General features: G+C 47.0%; 1 protein-coding gene across 2 annotated transcripts in view; it reads left to right on the forward strand.

The window, feature by feature from the left end:
• The first annotated feature begins 2,419 nt into the window (after window positions 1-2,419).
• Window positions 2,420-23,863, forward strand: part of Pced1b (PC-esterase domain containing 1B) — a 100,906-nt gene continuing 79,462 nt past the window's right edge. Inside the window, exon 1 of one of the 2 annotated variants that reach the window (XM_032885650.1) lies at window positions 2,420-2,485. The gene's annotated coding sequence lies outside the window, so the exon portion shown is untranslated. The remainder of the gene's footprint in view (window positions 2,486-23,863) is intronic. The other variant, XM_032885658.1, reaches the window with a different exon arrangement.

The raw sequence follows: 23,863 nt of genomic DNA on the forward strand, positions 1-23,863 counted from the left end.
TTATGATTTACAACAGTGGCAAAATTACAGTTGTAACAGTGAAAATAATTTTATTCACAGCATGAGGAACTGTACTAAAAGGTCACAGCATCTGGAAGGTTGAGAAACACTGCCCTGAAGGCTACATATAGTAGCAAAATTTGGATACTCTGAACTGAAAACCTGAGCTGTCTTAGTTAGGGTTTGACTGCTGTGAACAGACACCATGACCAAGAGTCTTAGCCAAGGTTCCTATTCCTACACAAACATCACGACCAAGAAGCAAGTTGGGGAGGAAAGGGTTTATTCAGCTTACACTTCCACATTGCTGTTCATCAGGAATGATGTCAGGACCAGAACTCACACAGGGTAGAAACTTGGAGGCAGGAGCTGATGCAGGAGCCATGGAGGGATGTTACTTACTGGTTTGCTTCCCCTGGCTTGCTCAGCTTGCTTTCCTATAGAACCCAGGACCACCAGCCCAGGGGATGGCACCACCCACAATGGACTGGGTCCTCCCCCCTTGATCACTCATTGAGAAAATGCCTTACATCTGGGTCTCATGGAGGCATTTCCTCAAGGGAGGCTCCTTTCTCTGTGATAACTCCAGCTTGTGCCAAGTTGACACACAAAACCAGCCAGTGCACCAAGACAACTCTTTTAAACACAACATTTCGGGCTGGCTTACAGGTTCAGACGTTCAGTCCATTATCATCAGGGCAGGAGCATGTCAACATCCAGGCAGGCATGGTGCAGGAGGAGCTGAGAGTTCTACATCTTCATCTGAAGGCTGCTAGTGGAAGATTGAGTTCCAGGCAGCTAGGATAAGAGTCTTAAAGTCCACAACCATAGTAACACGCCTACTCCAACAAGGCCACACCTCCTAATAATGTCACTTCCTGGGCCAAGCATTTTCAAACTATCACTTGAGCCTCGGGTGGAGCATTCTGTATTCAAACCTAAGAGCCTTGAACATTTGACCTCCGGGTTCTCTGGGGTGTGAACGTGCAGAGGCGTCCGTCGGAAGCTTCAAGTGCAGAGTGAATGAACCATGCCTAACACAGTCAGCAGTCTGCATGTGCAGTCTGACAGCCTCATGGTGGTGCAGACAAACGAACTGGGGATGTGGTGGCAGGCCTCAGCCACGCATTCGCTTGCAGGGCTTTCAAGCTTCCTTTGATTCACTGGGCTGAAGGCTAAGGGTGAATTATCTTAGGCCCTGGATAAAAACCCAGGTCTCTTGGGTGTTAGGAAATCCAACTTCTACCAAACCTTTCAATTATGATAAAAGGTTGAAGCTACGGGAAATAAAAAGAGGGTAGAAGTGACCCCCACAAGGCCACCTTGTGGAGGGGTACAGAGCCACCCACTTCAGCCTCCAGGGCATGATCGGAATCCCTGTCAGACTCCACCCGTCACTGAAGCCCTTTACTTTGCCTTGTTCCAAGAAGCCCATTCGCCCCAGATTATCCCGAGACTGCTCTGCAGGGATCAGGCTCTACCTCTGACTCCTGTCTCACCTAAATTTTTTTTGAGGGTTCTTAAGCTGCTTCTTCCAACTAACAGTGTTCTCAACCTTGCTGAGGAAGCCCTGGTTCTGTTTCCACACAGAAACGTCATGGTGTCTTAGTTCCTCTCGTTTGCTTTCTGAAGATGTAGAACCTTCTCTAAAGGAAAAGGCAGGTCTTGGCTGAGTTTAATAGACCCAAGATTTGACTGACAAAGGAAAGCGTAAAGGTGCTTGGGTAAGGAAGCAATATAGCAGAGTCTGGACTATGGCACAGAAACTGGGTCCAGAGGGCAGTGATGGCGGCTAGGAGCGCTCAGATTGGCCAGCGGGAAGAGGTCTAGGGGTTGGAACATGGTCTTGGGATTTATCCTGATATCAGTCATTATGGATGGTAGAGAGCAAAAGTAAAATTTCTAAAAGAAAAAAAAACCATAAGTGCACAGTGCTATGGTTACTACAGTGGCGGAGATAATTGAACAGGAAGAAGGGAGCGAGCCCAGTGTAAAGCAGCCTGAGATTGGAAAGGCCAACAAGGCGCGTTGGAGCAGGTCATTGATTATATGGAAGAGCGTGGCCGTTACCGCTCAGAACTGAGTCCCAGATTCTGCTGTATCATTCATTATTTTACTCAAAATGCTCGGCCTTAGAAAAAAAAATGCCGCTCCTTTACAAGGGAGTCTGGGAAATGGCATCTAGAAGCTGTTCCTACGAGAATGAGTGTCCGAGGGGAAGTGGGCAGCAGTCACAGAAAGGGGTCACGCCTTTCAGAAGCGCGCACACAAGGGCGGGTCTCATAGCGACCTCCTTTCCTCAGCCGCGGGTGCATTGCGTGGCCGAGTTGGAAAGTTGTGTGATTTTACAGTTGGACAGTGCGTGCCACCGTGAGAGAACCAAACCCGACAACTTCTATTTCACTGTATCATGTTTCAGAGGAATGAGCCAGACGGGCGCGGAAAGCCTCCCCCCAGAGCCCCGGGTTTGATTCGCTGCTTGAAGGTAAGAACTTGGACTCGCGAGAGTCCTGGATGGCGATGGCCGAAATGGGGGAGATGACGTAAAAACAACTTTTTAAACGGGTGCGCGTTCATTGCGTCTCTCCCTGTTGTAAGCATTACGCTTCCGTTTGTAGAATTAGCTAGCCGTGAACTAACCTCCTATTGATGACATCTTTAAAGACTCAAGAGTGAGTGGCCCAGTGGGAAGGAAAGAGGCGCCTATGGGAAAGTGTAGAACTCAGGGAGCGCCGCCCCCGCCCCCTTAGTGAAGTTAAGGGTTGGGGAGACCCCGTGCAGACACGTCAGCAAATGCTGCTCTCTGGTCCACCACGTAGACACAGGGAGCCTACATCCAGATATTCCAGCAGCCCGGGAATCTCTTCTCAGTCTTTGAGGAAGCTCCTCTCCCTGAGCACCCATGAGTCTTCATTCTGTTCTCCCTGCTACCATAGTTTTGTGTGTTGAAGGTCTCTGACTCTGGTCTAGTGACTCTATTTTGGCAGGTTCTGGGGTTTAAGCGGTAAGGCTGAGCTGTAGGAACTAGGTCACTGGGATTATAACTTACCTTGCAGCCTTGCCTCTCTTCTCTCTCTCTGTCTCTGTCTGTTTCTCTGTCTCTCCCTCTCCCCGCCCCCCCCAAAATCCCCCATCCCCTTCTCTACCCTCTCCCTGGCCACCATTAGGTGAGCAATCTATCACGCACTTCTGCTGTGATTTCCTGCCCTGGACTGAGAGCGTGAACACAAATAAATATTTTTTCCGTTAAGTAGTTTTTTCTTGGGTATTTGCACAGCAACAGAATACTATGGAATGTGTCACTGCTCACATAAAACTGTCAGAGAAAAGAATCCATTCTGTAAAGACCCGGCCTTTCCTTCTCAGTCACTGCCTTTCACCGATGAGAAATGGCTTGCCTCTGCTTCCAGCAAACATCTAGGCTTGGCCTTGTGTGCCCATCCAGGCTGTGGTGTCTCTCTGTGGCATCCCTTCCCCAGTGCTGAGAAGGGATATCCGGAACCCACCCACTCTCCTGCAGATGTTTCTTCCGGGGCCTGGTTTGGTAAAGACACAGGAAGTTGTCGGGACACATGTATGGAGCTTAATCTGGAGAGGCTGAGAGATGCTCTATAAAATGTGCCCAAAGCAAGGACATGGGAAACTGATAGTCACGCACTGCGATTCTCATTAGACCCTGTTTCATTAAGCACAGACCACTTAAGAGATCTGTCTGGCTGTCTGGCCTGGTGGTATTTCCATCTTGAAGCTGGATCACACAAGTGCAGTGGTAGGTGGGAAGTCTCCCAAGCTTGGTCCTGCCCTTCGTGTAATATTCATGTCAGCCCTTCCTACAAACGTTCAGCACTTTAGAACAGCTAGACCCAGTTCATTTTATGACACCTTCAGTTTTTGATGCTTGGCCATCAGCCTCATCCTTTGAAATCACCGGTTCTCCACGCATTCCCTGGATGGCTGTTAGCAGCGGGGCCGGTTATATCTTCCAACGTCCTGGTTTCGTTTTTTCTTCCTCACGGCGTTTCTTACTGTACGGTTCCAGCTTCACGATCTGCCAGTGCTCACTTTCATCGGGTTTTGCATGGAGAGGAAAGGTGGTTCTTTTTTCAGTTACTTGAAAGGAGATGCTGGATTCCAGCTCTGCGCCAGCATTGTGACGGATGCAGAGCAAATCCTGGGAAATAAAATTGTAATATGCGTTTTTCATTCTCTACTCACATTCTACTACCTACTACCCCTCCTTTTGAGACTGGGACTCGTGTATAAAGTACATACTACATAGTATACAGTGCATAGTACATTATACATTGTACAGAGTACACTGCACATAGTACATAGGACATTGTATATAGTACACAGTGCATAGTACATTGTACATAGTACCCAGTACATAGTACTCAGTACATACTACCTAGTACATAGTACTCAGTATATACTACCCAGTATATAGTACACAGTGCATAGTACATTGTACATAGCACCCAGTACATAGCATTCAGTACATACTACCTAGTACATAGTAGCCAGTACATAGCACTCAGTACATACTACCCAGTACATAGTACCCAGTACATAGTACTCAGTACATACTACCCAGTACATAGTACCCAGTACATAGTACTCAGTATATACTACCCAGTACATAGTACCCAGAAGATAGCACTCATTGCATACTACCAAGTACATAGTACCCAGTACATAGTACCCAGTACATAGTACTCAGTATATACTACCCAGTACATAGTACCCAGAACATAGCACTCATTGCATACTACCAAGTACATAGTACCCAGTACATAGTATATTGTATATTGTACCCAATACATAGTACACATTACACAGTACACATAGTACACAGTACACAGTACACAGTACATAGTACATTGTATATAGTACACAGTACATAGTACATTGTATATAGTACACAGTGCATTGTACATTGTACACAGTACATAGTACCCAGTACATAGTACTCAGTACATACTACCCAGTACATAGTATATTGCACATAGTACACATTACACTGTACATAGTATATAGGACATTTACACAGTGCGTACTACACTGTACACAGTACACAGTACATAGTACACAGTGGATAGTACATTGTACATAGTAGACAGTACATAGTACATTGTGCACAGTACCCCTACCTCTGGTCCTAGGATCACCAGCAAGAGCCAGCTCCGCCTGTTTCCTGCAGTGCTGCGGATAGAAACCACGGCTTTGCACTTGCCAGGCAAGCACTCCGACAGCAAGCTGCATCCCTAGCCCCAGTTCTCCCTGGTTTCGACGCTAACAAAGCCCGCTTCAGTCATCAGAGAGGGCCACATTGTCCAGAAGAAGCCAGTTTGACTCCTTCTCCAGAATTTTCCTACCAGGTCTGCTGAGAAGTTGCTGCCTGCAGGGTAGAAGGGCTTAAAGTCCAGCCTGCAGTTGCTAGGGTAATCCTCTTTCCCCAGCTCCTCCACTCAGAACAAAGCAATGGGCAAAGAGAGGCAGAGATGAGAGACCAACACAGAGACTCCCAAAGCAGGCGCTCCAGCCTCAGGCGGCCCCTGGACCCGTTATCTGTGGCTTTTTCTGCGGATGGGGCATAGGAGACTTTAAATTCTTGTACCCACTATGGCGACTTTGAGTCCTTACTGTCATTTGCTGATGGCAACGTTGACACAGAAATCAAGCACGTGAATATAAATGTCTCTCGTGGTAGAGAACTTACCCATGGCAGAGCGGCCTGGAAATTTCTTACACTGAATCCACCGAGGCTCTAGTTTGAGGTAATTCTTAGTTATACCGTGTACCCTGAGTCTTTGTTTGGATTTAGGGACAGGACGTGACAGCCTTCATATTTTTCATTATCAATTCACGTTATTGAAAGGCTCTAACTCTGACCGATTAGTGCTCGGGTCCTGGGTCACTTGTTAAGATGCAGCTGCGATTGGATCAGGAGGCTGGGATCTTGGTGGGGTCAGACTTACCCATCTCTGTGGACGGCCGTGTTGCGTTTCCAGACTGGTCTCTGGCACAGGGCTACCATACACTGCAAGGTGAGAGGGGGCTCTCTCCCCTTCTGCAGGTCCTCTGCTAGAAGGCAGCCCAAAAGGCCCAAATAAGTTTGCCCTTATAAGGGCAAATTGAAGTGAACTTGTCCAGGGTTTTCTGTTTCTCAGAAGAATCAAAAGACGGTGAGCCAAATTCAGAACATGAGGGACGGTAACAAAGCAGCTGATAAAAGCCACTTAGGGAAGGGAGGTTATTTTGGCCCACGGTTTGAGGGCACATGGTTTGAGGGTGCACCCATCCTGGCAGGGTAGCCACGAGGGTAAGAGCTTGGGGCAGCTGGTCCTGTGGCATCCCCGCTCAGGTGACAGAGATGCTGGTGCTCAGCTGGCTTTCCCCATTTTATTCAGTCTAGGGCCGCAGCCCACGGAACAGAATGGTGCAGACCGTGTGGAGGATGGCCTTCCCACCTCAATTAACTTGGTCAATCCACTCCTCCATGCTATAGCCAGAGGCTCCTCTCTATGTGGTGCTAGACCCTGTCAAGCTGACAGTCACTATTAACTGTTAACAGAGGCCCTGACATAAGCCCAGGGTCTGCTGGATCCTGGTAGGCAGGGTCACTGGGAGCAGGGCCTTCTCCCTCCAGTGATGTACACCAGGGGTGGCAGAAGACCCAACAGGCAGAGAGTGACCCTGGCAGAGCAGGATGCAGTGCCTCAGAACAGAAAAGAGCGAGGCCTTGGGATTCAGCCAAGTACTGGAGTCCCCTGGCCTGGGCTAGCCTCCAGCCCTTAGCCCATTCCTCAGAGTCCCCTGACCTGGGCTAACCTCCAACCCTTAGGCAGTTCCTAAGAGTCCCCTGACCCTGGCTAGCCTCCAACCCTTAGGCAGTTCCTCAGACATCTGTTTAGGGTCACTCTTCTAGGAGGGAAAGCTGCATTTTCACTCTGGATACTCTTAAATACAAAGAATACTCTGTATCTTTTCCATACAAAGGATACTCTGTATCTTTTCCATACAAAGGATGCTCTCAAACAAGAAAAATCAGAACCCTTTCTGCCAATTGCAGGCAGAGTGTCCTCAGGAAAGCCATTTAACAACCCCCCAAATCTGTTATTTAGATGTAAAATTAAAGCAATAATAATTACCTTCTAGGGTTGTTTGAGGAGAAAAGCAATATGAGGAAGTGAGAAGCTGTTTGGACAGTGGGCATTCAGAGTGTGGGGATGTCTAACAACCGAGCTGGCCAGGACCTTGAACCAGGAACAGACAGGGGGTGGAGGGGGGGAGGCAGAGAAGCCTTGTGGTCTCCTACTGGAGGACCATGGAGTCTGCTGTTGGAGTGGGCTCTGGGGAACGGCAAGGGAAAATAGCAAGGGGAGGAGCTCAAGGGCTGATGTGGGAACTGTGTGTGCACTAACAAGGACCTGGCTCTGTTGACTCAGCAGTTTCGAGGGAAAGTCGGTTGTAGGGACAATGGAGAGGAACGTTTTCTATCAACTTCCCCTCCCAGAATCCTTTGTACCTACACATTCCCGATGCTGAAACAAAACACAATCCCCAAGTATACCCCAGATCATCCTCTTTCTCCCACCTTTGTTTAGCTGGATGATCAGAATTTCACTTTCTGTTAATCCAGTAAATTCTAGTTTATTTCCCACTTCCCGGTCTCTGATGAGATTAAACATTTTTCCTCTGCCCATCACCCAGCTGCACGTTCTCTTAGGATTCTGTTACTTAACAAAACAGAGTCGTTTTAAGAGTTGGTTCGGGACTCCACTTTATAATTTACCATTCAGCTCAGCTCCAGATTACTCCGGCTCAAGCGAGATCATGTTTCCGCTCCGGCGAAAGAGCAGCATGTGTGGCCGGCGTTTGAGGACAGGAGTTTCAGGATGTTTAGAATGCTCAGTTGAGAATTCTAGAAACCCCTGCTGCGTGCTTCCAGCGGCCATCCTGCCACTGGGGACCCGGTTGTCTGTTGTCTTCTTGACCTTCCTGGATGGGAACAGGGAAGCGACTGGGCTATGTCCGTGATGGTCAGCCCTAGCTACACATTGGACATAACCTGAAAACCTTTTAAAAGATGATTTTAGATTTTCTTTAGGAAAAAAAAAAAAAAGGACAGTTCAATTCAATTCTACTAAAAAGTCCCTGTGAGTAGGAATTATATATTAATACTTGAAAAAAAAGGGGGTGGAGTTGGGGATTTAGCTCAGTGGTAGAGCGCTTGCCTAGCAAGCACAAGGCCCTGGGTTCGGTCCCCAGCTCCGGAAAAAAAAAACAAAAACAAACAAACAAAAAAACTAACTTCACAGATGGTCCTCTCGTGCAGTGGGAATTCACCGTGCGGTGTGTGATGGTCTTAGTCGAGCTCTTCTGTGACCTTTAACCCATGAAGCTGAGTTTCCGTTTTCCCACGTGGTATAGTGGAATTGATAACCAGGCTCAGTACCTGGCCTGGAAAGGCTCGCTAGAGGCTGGAATCATTTATTACCCTCCCTCCCCCCATCCCGCTTTCTCCATAGATGAAGCCTTATGAGCTTTTTATTGTGCCAAAAAGTAGGTGATCAGAGCAGAGTGGATTAATCGTGGGTGGTGAGTCACGTGACTCACTAATCCCAAGCAGTCGCCTCTTCTCCCATGGATGGAGGTGCAAAGTGAGCTTTGCAGTTTGTCGCCCATAAAGAGGCAAGCCCAGTGGGGTCGCAGGGAGACCCACTTTAACGGATGACTGTTTTCTCAGCCAGCTACTGCGAATCAGTCGACTGTAAATGCCTTTCCGGGCTGGCCGGGATAGCTCAGCTGGGATAGCCTGCTGCCAAGCGGATAACCCGAATTCAGTTCCCCACGATTGGTTCCTGGACCGATGTGGTAGAAAGAGAGAAGAGACTCCTGCAAGTTGCTCTTTGACGTCTGCACGTGTGCCGAGGCACCTGCAGGTCCCTACCTAAAAAGGAAATGAACAAACTTTAAACAGACAGACAGCAAACAAGTTGGGGCCGTAGAGAGGGTTCTTGTTTCTCAGGGCAGTTGTTCTTGCAGAGCACCTGGCTTTGATTTCCAGCATCCACTTGGCAGCTCACAGTGATGCCCAGCTCTAGTTGCAGGGGAATCCAGTGCTGTCTTCGCATCCATTCACGTGGGCAGATCATTCATACGCATACAATAAGTCAACCCAGTACGTTTCCGTTAAGAGATGTTCCGTGCCAGTTTGTGATTGACAAGCACGATGTGGCTGCCTAAGGCGTGTCCTGAGTTTATCAATAAAGCATAGCATTTCTGCCGAAGGCGGGACTTAGAACATTTCTGAGTAGGCAAAACTCCTGAAGGACAAAGACACTTCGCATTCTCCTTATGTGCCTGACGAAGACTTAAAGTACAAGAGACACGGTCTCACCTTGACCTGCAGTGTGAACTGTTTGAGACCTCCCTGGGTCTCCATTCAGGACCTAATCCCTAAGGTTCCCTGAGAAGCTGTTTTGATTATTAAAACATGGGTTTTGTGTTACAGATCCAACCAGCGTGTCCTTATAGATGGCTTCCCATCAGCCCCTTCTCTGTTGAGTCAATAACAGGCACAGGCAGAGAGGTTGGTCCATTGTGAAATTTGGTTTCCCAGGCCACAGGTACAGGGGAAGATGAGGTCACAGCACCACAGAGATTTGAGCTCTTCAGTTCAGAAGCCGCATGCAGCAAGAGGGAATGTGCTGGGCTCTTTGAAGTTTGACTTACGTAACTTCACATTTCTAAGAGAAATACATTCCTCCTCCCACTGACTTCGGTTGCTTTAGAAGGATGTTTTTTAAAAAAATGATTTTTGGTAGAATTGAAAAGTCCACTTAACATTTCAGTTTTGTTAATAATAGAGACCCTGGCCTGGGCCTGGCCTGCCCTGAGAAAGGCCTTCACAAAGCCACAAGGAAACAAAGATGGTGTCACCTTGATGCAGGGGACTCTCTATCCTCATGAAAGACAGTTTGGAAGATAGACTCTGGGACAGTCAGAGTGTGACCAAGGACCTCTATCACCTCAGAGGAAATTAGATAATTACTGGATTTTTCTCTACATATTTTTCATTTATGTATTTTTTTTTTTCAGAGCTGGGGACTGAACCCAGGGCTTTCTAGGCAAGCGCTCTACCACTGAGCTAAATCCCCAACCCCCATTTATGTATTTTTTAATTGTACCCAAATATTGTCTTAGTTAGAGTTTTCATTGTTGGGAACAGACACCATGACCAAGGCAACTCTTATAAAGGACAACATTTAATTGGGGCTGGCTTACAGGTTCAGAGGGTCAGTCTGTTATCATCAAAGCAGGAGCATGGCAGCGTCCAGGCAGGCATGGTGCAGGAGGAGCTGAGAGTTCTACATCTTCATCCAAAAGCAAACAGAATACTAATGTCTTCCAGGCAGCTCAGAGTGGGATCTCAAAGCCCACTCCCACAGTGACGCACTTTCTCCAACTAGGCCACACCCATTCCAACAAGGCCACACCCACTTCAACTAGGCCACACCCATTCCAACAAGGCCACACCCACTTCAACTAGGACACACCCATTCCAACAAGGCCATCCTTGCTAATAGTGCCACTCCCCAGGCCAACAGAAACTACTGCAAATATACAAAGGCAACACATGCTCTGTGTTTGAGACATGGTCTCGTGTAGTCTGGGGTGGCCTTGAACACCCCTGACCCTTTCGTCTCGGACCCCAGCGTGCATCTTAATTTTAGGAGTAGAAATTAATGCTTTCCCATTGACATGTAGCTGTCACCACCATCCACGGGCAGAGCTCATTCACCTTGCAAAATTGAGACTCTGCATTCCCCAAATAGAAACTTTCTGTTCACCGTCCCCCCAACCCCCACCCCATACCTGACAGCTCCATTCTACTTCCTGCCTCTGAATGGACCTGGTCAGTCGGTGTTTGTCTGTCCTGACTGCCTTCTTTCGCTCAGCACACCAGTCTAAAGGAGATGTTTTTAGAGAGCTAAGACTCTCGTGTAGCCAGCTGTGCCTGTTCTACCTAAGATGTTCCAGGGTCTCTGCACCACGTCTTAATTCTGACAGGATGCAATGTTGCATAAGGGAAAACTATTCACAGGTGCTCAGAACCCATCCATGGGTACCGTCAGCCCTCAAGAGCACCCATACTGTCACCTCAGGCTGAGGCAGGGGATTATAAATTTCAGACTAGCCTGGTCTACATAGTGAGACTCTGTTAGAAAAGAAGAAGGAGAAGAAGAAGAGGAAGGAGGAGGAGGAAGAAGAGGAGGAGGAAGAGGAGGAAGAAGAGGAGGAAGAGGAAGAGGGGGAGGAGGAGAAAGAGGAGGAAGAGGAAGAAGAGGAGGAGGAGAAAGAGGGGGAGGAGAAAGAGGAGGAGGAGAAAGAGGAGGAGGAGAAAGAGGAGGAGGAGAAAGAGGAGGAGGAGAAAGAGGAGGAAGAGAAGAAGAAGAAGAAGAAAGAAGAAGAAGAAGAAGAAGAAGAAGAAGAAGAAGAAGAAGAAGAAGAAGAAGAAGAAGAAGAAGAAGAAGAAGAAGAGGAGGGAGGGGGAGAAGAGGGAACTGAGGGGGGAGACAGAGAATCCACAGCACAAAAAAGCCCTTTGTGGAGGTGGATCAGCTCCTCGCGGAGGCCAGTCTGACTCAGCTGACGCCAGCCCCCAGCCCACAGGGGCTCTGTACTTGATTATGGGTGTGTGTTGCCATCTGGTATGTGGGTAATAACGGTAAAAACGGGAGACTCAGACCCTCCGTGTCACACGTTGCTGTTATTTTCTTTAACACGCGTCCCGAACTGACGCAGTGCAGCGTCAGACCTGGGGCCATTCGACGTGCTCCCTGTTATTCAAGGGACGCTTCTGACAAACTGTTTCAGGGTGATCTTCCCAGGCCACCTAAGGGTGGCTTCTTTCCTTAAAGTGTTTTAGAGATGTCCCGGTTGTTTGTTTTAAGTAAGTGCCATTTCCCTAGTAGTCTTTAGGCAAATTTCTGTATATCTCATTAAATTTTTATCTTGGAGGAAAATACATATCTCCGTATCCCACCCCTCACCCTGGCTGTTTCTATCCGCGAGATGATAATTTCAGCTGAAGGTTTGCTTGTGGTTTCTGTCACAGACTTCTTATGTTTTGTACCTCAATATACTGAAATTGGGTGTTTTCCCCAGGAAACATCCAAAGCACAGTGCTTCACCAGAATGACCCTTTCTTAACCCGGTTTCTATTACTGTGTATCTCAGTCAGGGTTTCTATTCCTGCACAGACATCATGACCAAGGAGCAAGTTGGAGAGGAAAGGGTTTATTCAGCTCACACTTCCACATCGCTGTTCACCACCGAAGGAAGTTAGGATAGGAACCCACACAGGGCAGGAACTTGGAGGCAGGAGCTAATGCAGCGGCCATGGAGGGATGTTACTTACTGGCTTGCTTCCCCTGGCTTGCTCAGCTTGCTTTCTTATAGAACACAAGACCACCAGCCCAGGGACGGCACCACCCACAATGGGCTGGATCCTCCCGCCTTGATCACTAATTGAGAAAATGCCTTACAGCTGGATCTCATGGAGGCATTTCCTCAAGGGAGGCTGCTTTCTCTGTGATAACTCCAGCTTGTGTCAAGTTGACACACAAAACCAGCCAGTGCACTAAGATAAAGCATTATGACCAAAGGCAACTTGAGGAAGAAAGGGTTAATTTGGCTAATGCTCCTGGATCACAGTCCATTGGGAGAAGCAAGGTAGGAGCTCCCTGCAGAAGCCTGGAAGCAGGGATGAGAGCAAAGACTGGAGGAACGCTGCTTACAGCCTTGCTCGCCTTGGCTTGTCCAGATTGTTTCCTATACACCCCAGTAACACCTGCCCAGGGGTAGCACCTCAAGCAGTTGTCTGGACTCTCCCAACAGCAGTCATTCATCAAGAAAATGCCCTGCAGACATACCTACAGACCAGCCTCATGGAGGTATTCGAGCATTTAAGAATCCCTCTTCACAGATACAGTTGGGTTTGTGTCAGATTGACGGAACAGCACAGCCACTAACACTACAATCCTATAGTAGAAGTGTGTGAAGTCAGATTAATAATGTAATAGAAATGAAGTCACAGTAATTGTCACTGTTACACTTGCTTTATTCCTGTGTCCTTCCAAAGGCTCCTCCCTCTGTCGGTCTCTAGAAGGCACTGGTATTATTTAGGTGCGTCTTTTTCCCTTCAGCCAGTTGACCGAGGTGTCCTTCAGCGGTGAAGAGTCTCAGCCTGTTATGCATAGGAAGAGTTTCTGTGTGGGAGAGGCTGAGGGCTGGGCCCTCACAGGGGTAGAAGCTGATGTGGTGATGGGTCAGCTGTGTGCCTGCATTCTTCGTCCGATATCTGAAACTGGGCACCAGATGGGACACACACTGTCCTCCCATCTACTTGGAAATGTCTCATTCATTCCCCTGAAAGAGTGTAGGGTCCTGGCTTGGGACTCATTCCCAGGCACACGAATCCTGTGACTGAGAAGGAGAGCATCTCACGGTCCAGGATGTAGGCATGTGGTTGAGAGACAACTGTAGGAGGTCGCGGGGTGGACAGAGCCCTGGATTTAGATATCACAGGTGAGTTTCAGGGCCCAGCCTTTCTTGCACGCGCGCACGCGCGCGTGCACACACACTCACACTCTCTCACACACACTCACATACACACACTCACACACACACTCACACACACACACTCACACATACATACACTCTCTCTCACTCACATATACTCACACATACATATACACACTCTCTCTCTCACACACACACACACTCACACATACACACACACTCTCACACACACACACACACACACACACACACACACACACCCACACACACACACACACACACACACACACACACACTCTCACACTCACACACACACACACACACACACACGAAGCTTGGGCACCTCGTTAGCAGCTCACAGTCAGGGTGTAGCACAGCACTCAGGTATGGCGGGATGTTTCCCCTTCTTGTGTAGAAGTGAGCGCAGGGGGCTTTTCTACATCTCTTTGCTCAATATTCATACTCTTTAGGACTCTCCTCCATAGTGCTGAGCCCTTCAGCTTCATCACTCATTCATTCCCTCCTTCGACCCCATCCACGCCCCAAAAGAAAGACAGGAAGGATCCAGACAGCCCACCTGTACCAGACTTGAACTGCCTTTAAGTTTATACGACAGGTGTGTAGAGGAATGTTACTCTCAGCTTGTATTCTTGAAGACTTGTCTGTGCGAATCACAGAATCTATCCAGAGGTGCACACTGCGGAAGCCTTGTGTATGTCTTCCTAATTCCTTTTTCTCTTCTGCAGTTCCTACTGGGGAGGCAGAAATAAACACTGAAGTTGGAGTCTTTGGAGACCTGTTCAAGGTTTTCTGGGGCTAGGGAGAGGTGTAACGCTGTTCTGAGATGCACACTTGGGCAGAGACCCGGCTGCCAGAATTCAGGTCCTGTGTACGTGTTGTACACACCGCAGCCGAAACTCACCTTCTACCCTCTAGCTGGGCAGAAAGAGCGGCATGCTGACGGATCCCATTGGGTGAGAAAAGACTATAATGGCAGGAGTTTAGATGCAGGCCCAGGCCCTCTGCCTCCAAGTCTAACTCGTTTGGCATCTGAGGAGAGGCATTTCAGCTCATTAAAATCTGGCTTTCCGTCCTGAAGCCCCACTTTCTCACGCTCTCATCTGTCACCTTAGTGCTCTGGGAAGTACCCAGGGAACACTCCCCCGGGACAGGCCTGTGACTGCCCTGTAACCTTTTCTTAACACGCTTCAGTTCCAGCTCACAAGTGTGCTGCCAGGGCTTATTCACAGCCGCCTCTCCTCCCTGCCACTCTTGCTGCTCCCTGCCCTGTGTGTAGTGCTTTCTTTCTCTGGAATGAGCATGTGTTGCTGTCCCGGAAGCGTAGGTCTGCTGGCACCACACCCTCCAGCTGCAGACGGGACGGAGATCTCAGCCACCTACAACTGCCTCCGACACACGGCTGGGGTGAGCCTCACAGAGGGAGCATCTGGCTCTCATCAAGCTGTCCTGCTCCCTGACACGGCACATTCTCAGGAAAGTCAGCTCCCACGGTTGCCGCTGAGCAAGACGTAATGAGGGACATAGAGGTGGGGAGAAGGACAGGCGCCTTAAACAGGGTTTTACTGCTGTGAACAGACACCATGGCCAAGGCAGCTCTCATAAGGACAACGTGTAATGGGGCTGGCTTACAGGTTCAGAGGTTCAGTCCATTGTCATCAAGGCGGGAGCTTGGCAGCATCCAGGCAGGCATGGTGCAGGAGGAGCTGAGAGTTCTACATCTTCACCTGAAGGCTGCTAGCGGATGACTGGCTTCCAGGCAGCTAGGGTGAGGGTCCACACCCACAGCCATAGTGACACGCCCACTCCAACAAGGTCACTCCAACAGCAAAGCCCATGCCCACGGTGACACATCTATTCCAACAAGTCCCAACAAGGCCACTGCTTCTGATAGTCCTACTCCCTGGGCCAAGCATCTGCAAACCACCACATTAGCAGTTAAACTGTGTGCACGTCGGTTGAGCTCCTTCAAAAATATCAGTGCTATAGTCCAGCAACGTAATTAAATTCCAGACTACTTCACTAGGGTCTGACTAAACACGCTGTCATCTAAGTGCATTAGAAGGTTGTCATCAAACCATGACACAGAGGTCATGATGGGTAAATAAATGGTCTCAGGGCCCCGCTGAAACCGAGAGTTGCGGGCTTCTCTGCACTGCCCGTTGCAATGATGGCATGGGGACAGACCAGTCGGCAGCGTCCTCTCTTCATATGGTTCCTGCTGGGTGGACGCTTTCCTGTCTTCCTGCCGGCCCTAATGTTTCCAGTCTTTCGGAGCCTCCCACTCTTTATGTTTGGACATAAAGTTACAGTCACGCTCATGGGGACATAAAGCTACAGCCGTGCTCATGGGGACACCTTAAAAAAACTGCTTTTAAAGAGGAAGTTGTGAATACTCACTTTCCCCAGTCTTCCTTCCTCTCCTTCTAGACACATTTGAAATTAGAAAACAATCCAATTCTTTCCATTGAAAATTATGGCGCCGATCGGCTCTTCTTTCTCCACCCCCGGGGCCATGTGCCTCAGTTACCTGTCAGCCGTGTGTTTTCTACATGGTGTGGCGAAACAGCGATTGCCGGAACCATCCCTTAGGTCTCTCTCTCAGATCTTCACACAGCCCTTCGATAGGCGGGTCCTCTTGTGTCTCCTGTGCATGCAGAAAGCACCAGTGAACTACAGCGTCAGCCTCCGGCCGGGGCCCCGTGCTGGGAAGTCGTGTGGTCTGTCTTTCGGCCTCTGAGAGCTTAGAGCTTTCTGCTTCACGTCGGTCAGCCTCTGTTCCTTCAAATTAGTTTGCCAAAAATCCATGTTCCTAAGCATAATTTAAAAAAAAAATCGAGTATGAATGGTCGGTGGCAGCACACACTTTTAATCCCAGCACTCGGGAGGCAGAGGCAGAAGCAGGCTGATCTCTGAGTGTTCGAGGCCGGCCTGATCTACAGAGTGAGTTCCAGGACTACACAGCCAAGGCTACACAGAAGAGACCCTATCTTGAAACACAAAGCGAAACAATAAATAATAAACAGCCAAGTAAATAAATAATATTCAAAGAATGTCCACAAAAAAAAAATTCAGAATCAATCATTTTGAGCTTTTTGAAACAGGGTCTCTCATGTAGCCCAGGCTAGCCTCAAATTCTTATCGAGGCAAGGATGACCTGGAACTTCTGATCCTCCTGTACCTTCCAAGGGCTGGTCTCACATGTTTGGCCGTCATTCCCAGTCACTGAGGCTTAGATCCAGGGCCTCCTCTGTGCTAGATAGATTCTCCACAGCTGAGGGACATCTCCAACTCTTATGATTTCTGCCAGGACATTTCTATAGTATTTTGTTTCAAATTATCATTTATTTTCTGGATTTTCTCTTTAAAATGACCTTTACTGCTAAGTTAGTCCGCTGTTCCTACACAGTGCCAAGTTCCTGGAACACAATTAGCATCGTGTGATATAAGTGTTTACAGACACACCCTCAGTGTGGTGAGTCTCTACTCCAGAGGATGTTCCGATAACCTCTGTCCACACCAATAATCATTTGCCCCTTCAAGATGCGCGAAGCCTGTCAAAGCACATGAGTCATCTCTCATCGCCAAATGTCAATCTAATACTGCAAAGGCTTTGTGGGTCACAGTGTGACAAAAGGGGACATCTTTATTATCAAAAGAGTGAAAGGTTAGTTTTGATTTGTGGGTTTTTGTTTTTTTTTTTTAAAGAATAGATTGGTTTTTGTTAAGTATTTTTTTTTAGTTCCTAAATTTGTAAGTTCTGTGCTTAACATAGGAGGCTGCACAGTCTTTTGTAATAGTTTGCTACTGGGATAGAGTAAGGTTTTAATGGTAACTAGACCAGAGAAGGGAGATCTTGGTCTGTATCAACCATGAATATAAACTGTTCCTTTGTTTTGGGGGGCAGTGTCTTACTCTGCAGCCCAGGTTAGCCTCAAATTCATTCCCTTTCTCCCTCAGGCTCTCAAATGCTGGAATTACAAGTGTGCAAGCCCCACCTGGCTCATTCTAATGTGTGTGTGTGTGTGTGTGTGTGTGTGTGTGTGTTGTACATATGTGCATGAAAGTCTACATGTGTGCCCAGGTGCGTGTGTGTGTATGTTTTTTCTTACTCATGCTTTGTGATGTACATAATGTGTATGGATGTCAACACATGTGTACATGTTCATGTATGTGCATACATGTGTGTGCATGATTCTTCTTAACTGTGCTTGATGTGTTTAGTGTTCACATGAGAATGAATGTCCACGTGTGTGTGTATGTCTGTCTGTCTGTCTGTCTGTGTGCAAGAATAACATCAGAAGTTTTCTCTAGGGGTTGGGGATTTAGCTCAGTGGTAGAGCGCTTGCCTAGCAAGCACAAGGCCCTGTGTTTGGTCCCCAGCTCCAGAAAAAAAAAAAGAAGTTTTCTCTAGCCAACCTTCCCTTTATTCTTTGAGGCAGAGTCTCTCAGTTGAGCTCACCAGTGTGTCTAGTCTAGCTGACCCCTAAGCTGGGGATCCCCTTTGTCTGTGTTTGAAGCTCTGGGATTATAGATTGACTGCCACGCCCACCTGGCATGTATGTGGGTTCTGGGGAGCTGAGCCCCAGTCCTCATGCCCTCACAACAAGTTCTTTATCTGCTGAGCGACTTCCCCAGTCCCAGTGGCTTTTTATTATAAAACAGAAATCTTGACAGTTTTCCTCTGGTGGGTAAGAACAAGAATGCCTATTTAACGTACTCTTCCATTTTTCATTAAGATAAAATTATAATGAAATGGGAGGCAGTGTTTTATGTAAGTTCTGAGGTTAGACAGCTTCCCTGAGGAAACTGGTGGTGGAGGAGTTGCTAAGCCCACCAGAGACTCTGGCTGTCTCCTGGCTGTCAGGATATGCATCACAGTCCGCAGTCCTGGGAGACTCTGTCAGGATACGGAGTCGGCAGTCGCGGGAGGCTGTCTGGATACGCAGTCGCAGGCGACACCCGTTCCCTTCCCTTCGCCTGCCTGGCAGTTGGGCGTACTCGTGGTTCAGTCCTTGGGAAGCTATAAAAAATCATTCACAGGGATGACAAACCGAATTCGAGTTCAGTGAGTGATCACGCTTAAGTGCTTGGCACGGTCGTGGCTGTGGGACATTCATCACAGCCTCAAATGAGTGCGCTGTCATAATGCCCAGCCAAAGGACTCACTCTGGTGCCCCCTTTCAGTGAAGCACCGTGGGAGATTTACCGCTGACTTACGTGTTCGCATTACAGAAGAGTTGCTTTAGTTTTAATTGCACACGGCACCATATTTCTCCGTAGCCACGCAGAGACCTCTGGGTCCACACATGCCCTTCCCTTTCAAGTTTGGCCTTTCTCATCATCCTGGTGTATCTAATGCCGTAATTTCTATGTATGAATTTAAAAACCGTCAAACATCTTGCAGTGGCTTCCTCGTTTAGCCAGAAGATGTAGGGGGAGAGAGGAGGGGCAGGGCGGGGAGGAGAACGGGACTGGAGTGAGGGAGCCCACCTCCCTTCAACCTTTACTCTCAGCACCTAACAGTCCTCTCTGAAGTATGAACATCTCCCCCACAGCAGGGAGAAGCTTCTCTGTTGCCTGTAGTAACGTCCTTCAGGTCTGGAGTATAAGAGTTTGTATAAGAGTATAAGACCCTGAGTATGTGATTTACAGACTTGCAGTTCTGTCTTTTACTTTTAGAGCACTGGAAGACAGCAGTAAGAGGACTGTAGTTCAAGGCTAGCCCAGGCTACAAAGCAAGACCTTGTCTCAAAAAATATAGTTATAAATCATGATCCATTTTGTGTCAACATCCTTTGCACTGTTTGGAGGCCAAATTAGCTCCTCTCTTTTGCTTTCTCTTTGCACATAGGCGAGATTGTGTCAGCACTGTTTTCAAGAAGAGCTTTCACTGCTAGTGGATTGCCCTTTTGATCAGTTGACAATGTGCGTGTGTCTCAAACACACATACACACACAGAGACACATACATGTGCACACAGACACACATAGACACAGACACACAGACACTGACACAGGCAGACAGTCAGACACACACACACACACACACACACACACACACACACACACACACACACAGAGAGAGAAAGTCCCGAGATGATGTTATGAGACAAGACTCCCCGAAGGTGCCATTGAATTCATTTTGTTGTCCATCCACGGCTGGGCACACAGCCTACTCTTAAGAGTAGTTTGTTTCCCCAGTGAGACTCTCTTACAGAAAACTAAATGTTCATTTGCAAGTGGTTATCAATTAGAGTTGGCTTCTGGATTAGGGATGGGGCTGTTCCCCATTCTTCTTTCACTTCTAGGAACCCCTGTGGTACTGACCCGTGCAGGTCCTGTGGCTTGCCTCAGTCTCCCAGAGTTCATGTGAGCTTGGATCATGCTGATTCGCAGGGCTTTGTTTTCCTGGTCTCCGGGAAGTTTTAAGGCCACCTACATACACTATCCTGTCATCTTTAGATGAAGATACTTTAACTTCTTCTTTCACAATTCGTATCCCCTTGATCTACTCCAGTAGTCTTATTTCTGTAGCTAGGATTACTGAATAAGTACGGACTGAGTGGGCAACCTTGTCTTGTTCCTGGCTTAATGGAATTGCTTTGAGTTTCTCTACATTTACGTTGATGTTGGCTATGAGCTTGCTGTAAACTGCCTTTCTTGTATTTAGTTATGTCTCTGTAACCCTAGTCTCTCCAGGACTTCTCTCATGATGGGATGTTGGATTTCCTCAAAGGCCTCTTCTGCATCTAAGGAGTTGATCATGTGCTTTTGGTCTTCCAGTTTGTTTATGTGATTTATAAATGTTGAACCATTCCTGCATCTCCGGGATGAGATCTGCTTGCTCATGGTGATGATTGTTTCTTATGTGTTCTTGGATTCTGTTTGCAAGTATTTTGTTGATAATTTTTCATCTATGTTCATAAGGGAACTTGGTCTGTAATTCTCTCTCTTTGTTGAGTCTTTTTGGTTTGAGTATCAGGGTAACTATGGCTCTGTAAAATGAATTGGGCAACATCTCAATTTTATGGAATGATTTGAGGAGTATTGGCATTAACTCGTCTTTGAAAGTCTGGGAGAATTCTCTGTTTTTTTGGTAGACTTTTAATGACTGCTTCTATTCACTAGGGGATTATAGGTCTGTTTGAATTGCTTCTCTGATCTTGATTTAACTTTGGTATGGGTTATCTATTGAGAGAATTATCTATTTCTTTTACATTTCCAATTTGGAATAGAGGTTTTACAGGATTCTCTGAATTTCCCCGGTGTCTGTTATTATATCCTTCTTTTCATGTCTACTCTTGTTAACTTGGATTCTCTCTCTCTCTCTCTCTCTCTCTCTCTCTCTCTCTCTCTCTGCCTCTTAGTTAATTTTGGTAAGGGTTTGTCAGTCTTACTGATTTTCTCAAAGAGTCACATTTGCTGTGATCGATTCTTTGTTTCATTGATTCTTTGCATTTATTGATGTTGTTTGTTCCTATGTTATTGATCTCATTAATAAGTTTACTCAAATGTTTCATTAATGAGTTTATTTTTTGCCATCTACTCCTTTTGCGCATGATTCCTTCCTTTATTATTCTAGAGATCTCAGGTATGCTGCTAAGTTAGGACAAGATCTCTGTAATTTGGTCTGAGCATGTTGTGTACTCATTTTCACTCAGTTCTAGAAAGTCTTTAATTTCTTTCTTAATCCACAACTTGACCATTTTCCACTTCGTAGTGAGCTGTTCAGTTTCTATGAGTTCGTATGCTTTCTGTGGCTTCTGCTGTTGCTGATGCCGGCTTTAACATGGTGATCTGGTATTTTAGGGTATTAGTTAGGTTTTCTTGAATCTGTGAAGACTTGCTTTGTATCTGAGTATGTGACCAATTTTGGAGAAATCTCCATGGGGTGTGGAGAAGGTTTATTCATTTGTCTTTGAGTGAAATGTTTGTGAATATCTGGTAGGTCAGCTAGCTTCAGCATTTCTCTGGTTAGTTTTTCTCTGAATGGCTTGCCTATTGGCAAGAGTCTCCCAATATCAGTATGTGAGAGTCAATATGTGGCTTGGGAGTGTTTATGAACTTGGGCGCCCTTGTGTTTGGTGCCTAGATGTTAAGAATCGCAATGTCTTTTTGGTGGACTTTTCTTTGATTAGTATGCAGTGCCCTCCTTCTCTCTTCTGAATAGTTTTGCTTTGAAGCTTATCATGTAGTAAAATGGCCACACCAACTTGCTTCTTAAAGGTCCATTTCCTTTGAATATCTTTTTCCATCCTTTTACCATGAGATTATGTCTAGCCTCGATGTTGAAGTGTGTTTCTTGAATGCAGCAGAAAGATGGATCCATTCTGTTAAAGTCTGTGCCTTTTTACTGGAGACTTAATCAAGACCATGTTGAGAGATATCAGTCAACAGGGTTTGTTGATTTCTTTTGTTGTGGTGGGGGTGGTGATGGTGTGCATATTTTATTATTTTCCCTCTTCCTTGTGTTTTCTGGGCTGTGGTTAACCTCTTTAGGCTGGAGTTTTCCTTCTAGTGCCTTATGTAGGGCTGGATTTGCAGATAGATCTTGCTTAAATTTGGTTTTAGCATGGAGTGTCTGAAAGTTTTGCTGGGTATAGTAGTCTGGGCTGGCATCTGTGATCTCTTACTGCCTGTAGCACATCTGTCCAGGCCCTTCTGGCTTTTAATGTCCCCATTGAGAAGTCAGGTGTTTATTCTAACAGGCCTGCCATTGTGTGTTATATGGTCTTTTTCCCTTGAGGCTCTTAATATTCTTTCTTTGTTCTGTATGTTTATTATTTTAATTACTATGTGCCTAGGGGATGTATATTCTGGTCCAGTCTGCTTGGTATTTTATAGTCTTCTTGTTCTTTGATAGGTATCTCCTTTAAGTAAGGGTAATTTTCTTCTATTATTTTGTTGAAGATATTTTTTTTTTCTGTGCTTTTGACCTGGGTTTCTTCTCCTTTCTCTATTCCTATTATTCTTAGATTTGGTCTTTTCATGGTAATCCCAGATTTCCTGGATGTTTTGTGCTAGGGGTTTTTTTAGGCTTAACATTTTCCTTGACAGAGCTATTCATTTCTTCCATTGTTCATTTAATGCTTAAGATTCTCTCTTCTGCCCCTTATATTCTGTTGGTTAGACTTGCCTGTGAGATTCCCGTTCAAGTTCCTAAAATTTTTCATTTCCAGATTTCCTTCAGTTTGGGTTTTCTCTCTTGATTTCATTTCTGCTTCTAGGTCTTGAACTGGTTTCCTCACTCCTTCCCACTGTTTGCTTCTTTCTTCTCTGAGGACCTCTATCGTAGCCGTTGAGGCTGTAAAGTCTCTGTCGTGTGCTTCATCTGTGCTGCACTCCTCAGGGCCTGCTTCTGCAGCGCTGCTGGACTCTAGTGAAGCCGGTGTCCTGGCCAATGTTGCTTGTGCTTTACGCCGCCGGCATCTCAGCGTCTGGGTTTGGGAAGATGGCGGTTCTAGGTGCTGACGTCTGGTTTCTTCTTTGTTGGCTGGCTGGTTTATGTTCCTTTGTTTCTGTTGCTATTTCTGATCCTTAGGAAAATGTAGTGACTGGGCGTTTCCTGGAAGACATTCCTCTACGATCCTGATGGGTGTGGCCACTGGGGATTCTGGGGGAAATGTCTTTCTAGGTATTGGGAGCTGACGATTGGGAATGGGGATAGGCTAGGAGTTGTGTGGTCTGAAGGGATCCTCAGGAGTGGGGAATGAAGCAAATCCTGGTGGATTTGCTTAGTCCCCTGGAAATGGGGGCAGAGAGTGAGGAGAGGGCACAACAGGTAGCCTGCTACAGAACTGCGGATGAGACTGGGGGGTTGTTTTTGGAGGAGAGGAGAGAGAATAAAGATCTGAAGTTTGCCTACATACTTAGCCGGCCTACTTGTTTCTCTGGCAGAACTGGCTGTGGGCTCCCGGGGAATGCCTGTTGGAGTTGGGGGTTGGGCGGGGTGGGGTAAAGTGATGAGAAGCTGGGGAAGGAAGGTGAGAGGGGAAGATCTGTGTGATCCACTGGAGCTGGGAGCCGATAGGAGGAGGGGCTGCAGCAGGGGTTCTGGGCCAGAGCTAGGTGTAAGACTTTTCTTGATATTTTTGGAGCCATTTTAAATCTTTTGAACTGGAATCTGTTGGCTAAGTTTGAACAAAGGTGTTGGGGGAAGGGAGAACTTGTGAGATTTTGTTTGAGGCTAGGATGTTCTGATCTGTGTATACAGTGAATCTTCTTACCTATTTAGCTCTTGACCTTTTTTTCTC

This window comes from Rattus rattus, chromosome 1 (assembly GCF_011064425.1).
Source record: "Rattus rattus isolate New Zealand chromosome 1, Rrattus_CSIRO_v1, whole genome shotgun sequence".
Lineage (NCBI taxonomy): Eukaryota > Metazoa > Chordata > Mammalia > Rodentia > Muridae > Rattus > Rattus rattus.